Below are 12,297 nucleotides of genomic sequence, written 5' to 3' on the forward strand. Positions count from 1 at the left end.
CAAAGACATTCAAGAGTTATCTCTACAGAAAGCATGTGAAAAGTGATAGTGGAAACTCAGGAAAAGTTTTTCTCTTCTTCTTCTTCTTCTTCTTCTTCTTCTTCTTCTTCTTCTTCTTCTTCTTCTTCTTCTTCTTACTATAACTCCCCAAATCCCCCAAGGACTGGTTGAAATTTTTTGTTGTCACAGGCTGCAGCTGCACTGCAGAAACAATGCAGTTTGACAATGCTTTAATTGCCATGGTGCAATGCTATAGAAATTCTGGGATTTGTAATTTTGTGAGACAGCTAGCCTTTTCTGTCAAAGAGCTCTGGTGCCACAATAAAGTATAAATCCCAGGATTCCATAGCATTGAACCATGGCAGTTAAAGCAGTGTCAAACTGCATTATTTCTGCAGTGCAGATGAGGTCACAGACATTTCCATTATGCCCTGTATAGTTTTGAAATCAAGAATGAATGTAATTCTATAGTTAAAGCAATTTGATTCCATTTTGGCTGTCAGTTCTATCATAGGGAATCCTGGGATCTGTGCATACACTTCCCTGTTAAAGAACTCTAGTGTGCTCCCCTGAACTACAGCATTACAACTCTTTAGCTAAAAAATCTCGGAGTCTCACTAAACTATACATCCAAAGAATGTATAGGACAGAGCCATATCATATCCTCCTTATTTAGCAGGAACAGTTCCAACAAACTGGTCTTTCTTTTTCAGCTAATTTTACACTAGTATCTCTCTGCTCTTCCCACTTTCCCTCTCAGTTGCTGCAAACTGAGTTTAAAAGTAGTTTGTACTCAGTTAACTCAGTTGGGTGGGTAGGGGAAGGGGGCAGACTATTGCCCACCCCAGCAGTTTCAGGCCGAAGTAAACTGTTGCAGTCTGTCATAGCTTGTATGTTTTCCTACAGTCTGATGTTGTTTGGCCACATTTCTCAGTTTTCACTGTGAAATGTTGGAGGTATACCATAACACTTAAAGTGGAATCAAGTAGTGTAGTACAGCTATATATGACTATTTTTCAAACAGAGCCAAGTCATTCTGTTTGGCGCGGAATGAGAAGTGGCCTGCTTACATATAAACAGCAATTCTCCCTTCTTCAGGCTATGGGTGAATATTTTGCAGCTTCTGGAAAGGTAAAGAAACATAGCAATGGTTACTTCTACGTTACAGAGAAATATGAGGCTGCATTCTCATAAGAGCAGCTTCTTCTCCACCCCCTGCCTTTATTTGTTCTTCAGTTTTAATCCTGCTGCTTAGCCAAAAGGGCTTGAAGTGGCACTTAATATGCAATATACATAGTAACATTTAATATGCAATATACAAAATGATACCCAATAAAATTCTATAGCGCAGCCATAAAGAACAGCTGTAAAACAAAAACCTATTGCACCTAAAACCAGTGAAAAACACAAAGCAGAGTATCTTCTGGCATCATTCCCTTCCACTCAACTTTAGTTCAGTTCTGGAACATCAAGCAAACCCACTCAGGAAAGAAGTATAGATTTAAATTGGAAGCCAGAGGATGGTACTTCAACTAGAAACAGCAATGATCATTGTGTTACTGACACTTTTCAGTGTCCCCAGTTCTGGGCTGAGGGTAAACAGTTACAATTTGGACGATTTAAAACTTCATTACAGAGATGGAAAGATTAGTGGGCTAAGATTAAGGCTGGCATCCTGTCAGTGACATTTATTGTTGTGTGCCTTCCAGTCATTTTTGACTTATGACGATCCTAAGGCAAACCTAGCATGGGGTTTTCAAGACAAGTTTCTTCAGAGAGGGTTTGCCATTGCCATCCTCTAAGGCTGAGAGAGTGTGACTTGCCCAAAGTCATCCAGTGGGTTTTCATGGCCTAGCCAATATTTGAACCCTGGTCCTCAGAGTCGTAGTCCAATACTCAAACCGCTACACCATGCTGGCTCTCTGTCAGTGACATATGCAAACATAAATCCAACATATTACACTCGTCCCTTCACATTCCCTGGGGATAGGGGCACAGGACCTCCATGAATGTGGAAAAATTGTAAATAACAAAAACACTATGTTTTTACCTGAGAGAAAACCTCTCTAGCAGTCACTAGGTCCTCCATTGCAACTGTGTGGTCAACATCTGCCAGACATTGACCATAGAATTGTGCTGGGGAGTTACAAATGCCTAGTGGAGTGTTCTCCTTAGGAATCTCTAGGCCCTTCAGTGCAACATTTGGTTAAAGTTGACCATAGAGTTGCACTGAGAGACCTAGAGATTCCTAGAAAGGACATATTAATAAAATCCGTGAATATTCAAATCCGCAAAAGTCAAAGCTGCAAATGTGGAGGGACAAGTGTATTCCGCATGTCTTTTTTTTTTTTTTTGGTGGGGCGGGATCAGAGAAGCTTCTGGCTCTGTCCCCATAGTCAGAAGCAAAATACTTACATCATCTACTGTGACCTCCTGAGAACCTTGGCAAATCACAGCAGATTATGTCATCACTTTCAGGGCTCATCCAGACGTCTTTGTTTTAGCACAACAATGCGAATCATCTCATTCACACATTCTGGGCTTGCTATTCACACTATGGAATTGCATCCATGTGTATCTCTGCGAGTTTGATTGCTCACATGTGCCACCAGTCGAATAAAGATGGAGTCAATGATGTGAATGTATTCAAAACACATTCAAGGCATGCAGAGTTTTATCACAGTTTATTCTGGGTCTGTTTCCATCAGTTATTCATACTGCCAACAATGCGAAACTTCAAAAAATTCTCGGGGAAAAAACATATAAATTATCCTGGGAAAAGTGGGGTTTTTTTTGGCAGTACCCCCTCAACTTAATCAGATGCATTTGAAATGCATCTGAACAAAAAAGATTCAACCCAGATTATTTTCACTGTCTAAATAACCCATCAGTGTGGTTAGGAAGACATAGCCAGATGTTTCACTGATCCTCCTGCTCTTCACCAGCCAGGGAATGGCTACGAGGGAGACCACAGTGGCTAAACAGTGAATCTGTGGGAGATCAAGAGGAACAATATAGTATAGTTCTCTTCACTACAGCATCTCGGCCTCTGAGTTTACCTACACTACACAGTTATAGCAGCTTGGTCCCATGTGAGCCACCTTGGCTCTGTCCTACAGATTCATGGGTTCTGTAGTTTTGGAATTCACTGCTGTAGTTTCTTTAGTTTAGTAATTCCATGCAAATGTTTTGGAATTAAGATCTCAGCCTAGTAGTTTAGCATTAGAGATTTAAAGTGCATTAAAAAAAACTATTAAAAGGAAGAATGTAGGGAAGAACATTTGGATGGGGGATCAGTGAGAAGTGACAAGGAGTGACATGAAATGGTACAGAATAGTGAGAGACAAATCAGCAGTCTATACCTTCCAACTGTCCTGATTTGGCAGGGAGAATCCCAGTTCATCCTCTGTTATTCCACTTTTTCAACTGCTTTTAAAGTGCCCCACTTTCCCTCCCTTTGTCCTCAGTTTACTTTTGTTGCAAACTGGGTTCAAAGTGAAAAAGTAGTCTATGCTCAATTAATTCAGCAAGTGGGGGAGGAAACAAGAGATCAGAATTTTTCTCTTCCTAGTGTGTGTGTGTGTGTAAAGAGAGAGAGATGTATACATGTGCCTTCAAATCACCTGCCAATTAATGGTATTCCCATGAATTTTTCAGGATTTTCTTCAGCAAGACAAAAGCAAACTGTTGCAGCTTCTCCCCAGCTTGTGTGTTCTCCTCACTAATAACTTTTGCAGTTTTGACCACACTCTGGTGATGCTTGCCCACACATGTTTCAGTTTTCATCATTCAAATGTTGGAGGGTATGCCAGTCTGAAGAAACCCCACGTCTGTCTAGAAGCAGTAGAGATAGCACTAGTGGGAAGAAGAATAGATAAGAGCAGTGGTGTCAGTAGGGTTAGCAGCGCCCAGTGTGGTAACTCATAGTGTCACCACCACCTTGCATTGACTTCCTCTCATACCACACCATACAGAATCCTTAGTGTTTTTTGTACTAATGCTCCTCATAAATCATAATTCCTGTATATCACTGAATGTAATGACAATACTTTTGACCTAAACAACTAGCAAAATTCAAATTATACTTTTATAATTTTATAACTATCATATGCACAACCTAAATGCATTTACATGTACTGTACATAGTTTCATGTGGTTTAAGTTAAAATTTGTAAGAGGTGATGTTTTTAAAGACAATTTTAAAAGAATTTTTATTTTTAAAAAATAAACACCAATGGGAGAAGTGTTTTAAAGGGATGCAAGTGAATGCCACAACTCATTTCTGCCCAAAGGCAGATGTTTGGGGAACAGTAGTGTCACCCCCCAGATTGTCACCTGGTGTAGCCTGCATCCCCCTAGTGATGCCCCTGTATAAAGTAACTAGGAAGGTATGTGTATCTACTGGTGTGTTTTCAGTACTATAAAGTGGACCCCACAGCATTAATGGTGCTGCTTTTCCTGATTTTGTAATAATTATTTGCTTAATCATTTAAATGAGGTCTGCTGATAACCTCACCATGAACATTCACTTTTAAAATGTAGAAAAACTACATAGGACCAAAAAGATAGGTTGCTTATATTTATTATTGAGCATTTATGCTAAATTCTATCATTTGAATCCTATCTTTTAACTTTGCACCTTTTCTTTTCTGCTGCAAAGCTAGGGAGCCAATGAAACCTAGCAACAGTGATGCAAACTAGAAATAGCTGTAGCCCCCTAGACTACAACATTCTCCTAAGACTTTAATTATTCACTATTAGCAGATCTTGCATAATTGTAGGCTATGATCTCACTTAGGGGCACAGTATTCATCTACTCCAGTGCCACGTTTTATCTCATCAGCTGTATTAGTCTCTCCAGTCTGCTAAATTAAAGGATAGCGCTTCCAATTAGCCTAAATTTAACATTTAAGAATATGTCTTTAACAGGAACTCCTGTGGGTCTACAAGCTGCTGGCAGCTGATTTCAATCACCCATATGAAGCTGAAGTCAACAGAGAGTGTGAAATTTGATTATTTAAACAACTGCAGAGAGTGAAGCAGTAAAACAACACTCTTATTGGGAGGAATACTGATAAGGTTGCAGGTGATCGGCCCAATTTATTGTTTTAATGCAAACTAATTCACAAGGCAAATGCAATGGTAGTTCCATACACCTTAATGTGTCCTTATTTTACAGCAATTCATGTTAAAGAATTGTCATTACTATTTCTTCCATTCCTCTCTCTCTCTCTTTTTAAATGAGGGTTCTGTTGTGTATTTGTGAATGTTCTGGAGTTGTTCTGCCACTGAGGCAGATGATTTGAAGAATCCCGTGAGCCAGACTGCAGGGCTATGAAGACCAGATTCTCTATTGCCATGCCTGGTAGCCCATTCAGCCCCTATATTTTCAGCCAGTAGAGGCTTTACATATGTCCTGATGCACACACAGAGAAATCACTTTTCACAAGCAAGATATTTGGTCCAAGCAGTGTCCTTCACCCTATGATATTGTTCTTATGCAGGGTCATCCCAACTGTTGGAGAGAATGAGGTGGTCATCTAAGATGAGAGATAATGTGTTTTATGGAGTGGCCAGTGGTGGCAGCTTCCTGTCTGTTCCCCCTGTGTTGTACAAGAGACCTGGTTGATCCATGGTGCCTGCCCTATTCCCCTCCTAAGCCAACCTGCTGCCCTCGAGTGAGATGAACAATACAATTCTATCACAGCATATATATATATATATTAATCTGGCCAGGTGTGTGTGCATGGGCATTTTGTCCTTTGCTTCAGTCAGAAAAATGTTTCAGGCTGGTTGTGTGCAAGTTGGGCACTTGCACACATATTTGTAGATGCAAATATGTAGCACCCTTTTACATGCTAGCTCATATGGGGAAGATTGTGCAGTTACCATGGGCAGCAGCTGGCCAGGGTGAGGCCCGTGAGGCCCTGCAAATTCTCTCACACGTCCTTCTAAGAGATGAGGAACAGTGCAAACCCATTATCTGGTGTGGTAGTCTTGAATTCTATTCCAGTTGAATAAAATTTCTTACCGCTAACCTGTCTCTTATAGGAAAGACTCATCAAATTTTGCTTTATGTATGCAGAGCCTAGAAGAGTTACTTTCAGAATCCTTAGCCAACAGGCTCCTCAGTAGGACATAGGTCTATCCTATGCTGTTGTCACTGCCCTGCCCTGCCCTGCTCTGCGCATGGCCCTGGAATTATCCCTATCCGGTGAATAGCTATTTGCAAAGTATGGCTAACCTACAGCTTGGCAAAGTTATTTTTGGACTACAGCTCCCAGATTCTCCACACTGGCTGAAAATTCTCAGTTGTAGTCCAACCCCCTGCCCCTGGCCATCCTTTCTAAGTTCGGATTAGCCATGATCAGGCTACTAGAGGATTCCATTCTGTGTTTCATAGGCAGAGATTTGTGAGGATTCTATTTGTTTGATTATTATTTTTATTTTAAAATTACCAGAATTTGCAAATTTATTCATATTCGAGATGGGAAGAACTTTGAGAGTTTAAGAACTTGAATGTGGGAGAAGTTAAAATGGACAGGCTTGTCCACCCATCTTGAGGAGCTTAAGTGTTTAACTCATAAGCATCTGGGTTTAAATCCCTCTGTCCTCAGCCATATTAATGTTAAGTTAGAGTTGCCATCACTTTTTGTCTGAGCTATTCAACATCTTTAACATCTGTGTAGGTAGCCAGTGAAGAATTTCTCTTCTGCTTTTTTTTAAATTAAGAAGTTGATTTAAAAACAACAACAACAACAACAATGCATGGAATCCTTGTAACTATTTAAAAAGTGGACCTCTGCTCTTGAGGGCTTCGAGGAGAGATTGTTCACTTTTTGCCAAGAAAGAAAGAAAGAAAGAAAGAAAGGGAGTCTGAGGTGTCAAGGGCTGCAAAAATGGTCCTGGATCAAACTTTGTCCATCCCTAGATTAACAATTTGATTTAGGATTTTATCAAATGCAGTTTTTATGCAGCCATAAAATGTAGATATTAGTGCCTTTGACAATATCTACTGCATGACACCATCTTCCTCTCATTGCCCCCTTGTCCTGGAAGTGTGGTTAGTGTGCATCTTGCCATTGAAGGAAAAAACAATAAGTCCCACTAGTGCTGGTATAGTGCTAGTCCTCAGGTGTCGTAGCTCACTCCTGTGGAAGTTCCAGGATTGCACAGTCCCTTGGTGTCAGTATCTCCTCCTCTTCTCTGTCCCCTCCTTTGGTATTCCAAGACAGCCTTTTTACATTTATTTTCCTTTGTTAAACCACATTTGTATAACTCCAGAATTATGTTTTAAAAAGCAACTCCCCCCCTGCCCCCACAAAAGCAAGGCATGCCAAGGGTGGAAAAAAGTGCAAGGGACCATCAACAGTCTGGTCATGCTAATGGAGGAATGTGCTCCATAGCCACCATGTATGCACTTTCCTTCATTAAAACGATCATGGCAAGAATGGAGGTGATGTGATAAAGTCCTTGGTATTAGGCAGCTGCATCCACTAGAAGGTCCTATGTCCTGCTGTGCCCCCCTTTTGCATAATCCATTTTAATAGGAACACCTTTTAAATCCCACTGATTTCATTGGGAGAGTGTCAGTTTTCCCAGTGAAATAAATAAAACTTGTGGTAGAGTCCTAAAGCTGTATTCCTATAATGCTTTCCTGGGGATATGACCCAATGAACAGAATAGGTTTTGCTTCGGAGAAGACATGCATCTAATCATATTGTAAGCATGTTTATTCATTAGTATACTCCACTGATTTCAGTGAGATTACAAATGCTTAACTTTGGCTAGGTCAAAATGTACACTTTGTAGGGTAATGCTTTGTTTCATTTTCTTTTAAATGCTATAGTGTATTATCACACTACAAAATGTGTACAAAAATCCAGTGATGTCAGAACAAGCTTAACCATTTGATTATTTCTGAAGGAACCCACAATATGCCTGTGCTCCCATTCTTCTTCTAATTAGGTGTGCATTTTTTAAAAATAAATAATACAATTAAGAACAATTATTGCATTGCTGCAAATCTCCACTAGAAAGCCTTGGGCTGTAAAAAAAAAAAATAACCACAGTGGTGGATTTTATTGTGTTCTTTAGAATAGCATCACATCAGAGACATGAGAGGAAGGCAAGAATTAAATGGAAATGGGTTACTGAAAAGCTAACAAAGAAGTACAAATTACTCCATGCTTAGTCATGGCTTTCCTACAGCAGAACTTCATGCAGTGTCTATATTTTAAAGACAAAGAGAGGCAAAGGATTATATAGCTAATGCCTTCTTTTCTGCTGTATGCACAACTGAGCATATGACAAATGTAAAAAATAAATAACACTCTGACATAATCAGTCTTTTTTGTGTGCCTTGTATACGTTTCTGCCAAAAGCGTTTTTGTATTATGCTGTGGCTAAATGTTAAGGAGAAGATAATGATTTTTGGAAGGCTGAATTCCAAAGAAACTAGGTAGAAAGTACACACTGCTAACTCCTTTCTCCATGAACACATTTCATGTATCACTGCATGTCAACTGTAGGTTCAGCAGTTCTTCTATTAGCTGTGTATTCCTGTCTGACAGATTGGAGGAAATAGATTGCCTCTCTTACAACTGTTGATTTTTTCACTAATTGGATCTTAGATCATAACTAACAGATGCTAGGATGTCTGCTGTTACTAGAGTACCTCAGCTATATTGATTATGCTGTTTTGCCAGTTTTAAATTCACTGCCTAGTCCAAAAGATCATGATAATGATGATATTTATAGTTTTTGTGGGTTTTTCAGGCTATGTGGCCAGGTTCTAAAAGAATTTATTTCACTGACATCTGTGGCTGGCATGGAAGTGAGTGGAGAATAGATATATACTGTGTGACTCTAGGCTGGGAAGAGTGATTTCCATGTTAGTCTGCGTATTGTTCTGTTGTTGAATGGCAAGGCCTCAGAGTGGGAGGATATGCAAGGAGGATTTGTGTCTGCTTAATTAATGGTCCATTGTCTACTGGAAAAAAATTGATCCTGGGTTGTTTTCATTTGCATTTTGCTGGGTCTTAATTTTGGTATTTTTTCAGGACTAGTCACCAAACTTTGGCCCAGTACAGATGAGAAGAAAGAGACGGTCAGAGGCCGTCCCTGGCTGTCCCTTTCTTCTCTGGATCATTGCTGTGGCAACCACACGGCCTCGGCACAGTAAAAGGGAGCTCCGAAATGGAGCTCCTTGCCGCAATGCTGCCAAGGTGCCATTGCTGCCCTGTGGCATCGCGGTTACATCATGCACGCACTGCACTGTTTGGATGCAGCGCACATGTGATGTAATCAATATGCGCTCTGTGTGGATGGGGCTGTATAATGATGGCACCATCAACACTAACTAGGGCTCAGGAGCATGCGGTTGCTGTGCATTCCTGAGCCCTAGTTTTGGCCCGAGGGTGCCACAAGGCACCCGTTTGTATCGGGCCTTTGTTCACTTTAAGGGTTTCTTCCTTCCTGTTGAAGTTGTCCAGGTGTTTATGGGTTTCAATGGCTCCCCTGTGCATTCTGACCTGATAGTTGTTGGCATGGTTCAAAATTTCAGTGTTTTTAAACAGCATTTTATGCTCAAGATGGTTTAAAACATGTTCTGCTACTGCTGATTTTTCTGGACGATTCAGTCTGCAGTGTCTCTCATGTTCCTTGATTCGTGTTTGGACACTGAGTTTGATGGTCCCTATGTAGACTTGTATGCAGCTGCATGGTGACCCTAAGGTAATTCTATTACAGGGGTTTCTGGGGCTGAGAGTGTGTGACTCTCCCAAAATTATCCATGCAGTGTCTTAGTGGTTTAGATGCCAGTTCTGACTATTGTAAGGTCGGAAAGTTGGCAGTTTGACGTCCAAGTGATGCATGATGGGGTGAGCTCCTGTCACTAGTCCCAGCTTCTGCCACCTTAGCAGTTCAAAAGCATGCAAATGCAATTAGATAAATAGGTGCTACTTCTCAGTGGGAAGGTAACAGCATTCAGTGCAGTCATGCTGGCTACATGACCACCAAATTCGTCTTCGGACAATGCTGGCTCTTCAGCTTAGTAACGGAGATGAGCACCGCACCTTACAGTCAGTTATGACTGGAAATTCATGTCAAGGGAAAAAAATTACCTTTACCTTTCCATGGCTGAGCGGGGAATCAAACCCTGGTCACCAGAGTCGTAGTTCAGTGCTCAAACCAATATACCACACTGGCTATCCAAGGCACTTTACAAAACCTAAAACAAATATAGCTAAAAGTTCACATTATATAAAGTTCTCATTATATAAATACAATTAAACTATCAATAGAATTTAAAGCAGTTGAAAGCATGACTGTTAAAATGATAAACAATGAATATAGACAATATAGTACACTATGACAAGCCCTCCCTGCAGCTAACAGTTCTCAAAATGTGCTAAAACCAAAAATTCTTCACTGGTAGGATTGCCAAGTGAAATAAAAAACAGGCCCTCATTCCTTTAAAAGTGAGATAGAAGATGGAATCTAAGCAGAGATTACTTTTAATGCCAGCAACTCCTGTTGAAATTCCCTCTTTTCCACAGTCATGAAAGAAACAGGAGCTTTGCCGTTTCTTTCATCTGGCAACTGTATTTACCTGCTTACAGCAGGATAACAAGGAAGGCACCAATCTAACCTCTCTAGCGGCCTGTATACATGGTCCCAAAGGCCTGTGGTCCCCCTAACTTCACATTGAGCTCCCTGATGATGCAAACCATTAGCCCCAGGCCAGGATCAGGCAGACCAGACCACTGTATTGGAGGTGATCCCAGCCCAAAGGAGCCTTAAACTCATCTGAAAAGACTGGCTGTTTGCCATGGAATTTCATGTAAACTCTGTGGTGACACCTGGCAGACCAGACAGCCCTGTGTTCCCTCTACCTCCCTCTGCCATTGTGTCTGTTGAGAAGACCTTCATTGCAGCCTGTGATGTCAGATGGGGGCGCCTGGCCACATGGGAGCTCCATTTAATCCCTTACGGGCTGCAACAGGGGTCTTGTCAGCAGGTGCCACAACAAAGTCAAGTAAGGGGCATGTGCTGGTACTGGGTCCATGGCATGGTGGTGGATGGGTGTGTAAAGACCCTCCCATTGCTGCACCAGCTTGGCCTGTGCTATCCTTCCCCTCTGTTTAGGATCTAGGAAGGGAGCCTGGGAGCAGCCACCAAGATGGCCCTCTCCTGTGCTCCCACCAGATTTGTGTTAATGATGGGATAGAGAAAGGGGCCTCCTCATAAAATCTGAAAACACAGGCAGGCTCATATTCAAGAATACAGACTTTCAGATAATCTGTACATGATCTTTAAAGGCCTTTATATTACTGATCATAAGACACCAGGCTTTCATTTTAGATGTACCTGTATTGTTCTAGTATAGTTGAGCTACTGGACAGAATCAGGAATAATCAGACACAGTAGCCAAGTGCAGACTTCATTGCTTAGGAATGGAAGTGTTAATGATGCCTAATTGTTCACCCTGGTATCATTCTTCTCCTCGCTGAAGCTGTTGGTACAATGAAATTAAGACATAAGTTGGTTTTGGCACACAGAGCTTTGGACTAGAATGAAGCCACTTAACCAAATTCATCATGCCATGATTTGATTTAAGGATGTCAGGAGTGCAAGGCTTTTATACACTAATAAACGGCTTACATTAACTTTTGTCTTTTTGTCTGAGATGCATTCATTGTAATGAACCATAATGGTTTGGTCAGGGAGCTGAAATCAAATGAAGTTCTGTGTCTTTTAGGCACTTGAAGGCAAAAGAGCATCTTTCCGTTTAATGATATACTGTGCCTCTATGACTTTACTTGGCTAAGAGCTGATAACAAAATTTTAATTAAGCTGAAGCTTTATTTTTGTGAGCTTTCAAGTTACATAGAACTCTTAATCAAGTCAAGTAGAAGTGCAGCTAATTGTCCAGTATATCAAAGATCAAACTGACAATTGAATGGATATTATGTTGACTGATAGCCTAGTCACTACTGTTACACAAAGAAAGGTGGGGGACTGGGAAGGGGTTCCCACCAAGTATGTCCATGTTGTTTTAAGTGTTGGGGAAATTAGTTTTACAAGAGGCTGGGTAAACTTTAGGACCATTTGCACCTGTATATACCAGTAACAACTGAGGCGAACTTTAGGTTTGGGTGAATTTAGGGGGTTCACAAAAATGCAGAGTGTAATCACACACACAATAACCATTCACAAAGGCACAGCCTTTAGAGCTAACTGAAATGGAAACATGGAAACTGGATAGCAGTGTTTGAGGGGTGTGAAGGGGGATGA

This window comes from Sceloporus occidentalis, unplaced genomic scaffold, assembly GCF_023333645.1.
Source record: "Sceloporus occidentalis isolate IW3139 unplaced genomic scaffold, rSceOcc1.0.p SCAF_6, whole genome shotgun sequence".
Taxonomy (NCBI): domain Eukaryota; kingdom Metazoa; phylum Chordata; class Lepidosauria; order Squamata; family Phrynosomatidae; genus Sceloporus; species Sceloporus occidentalis.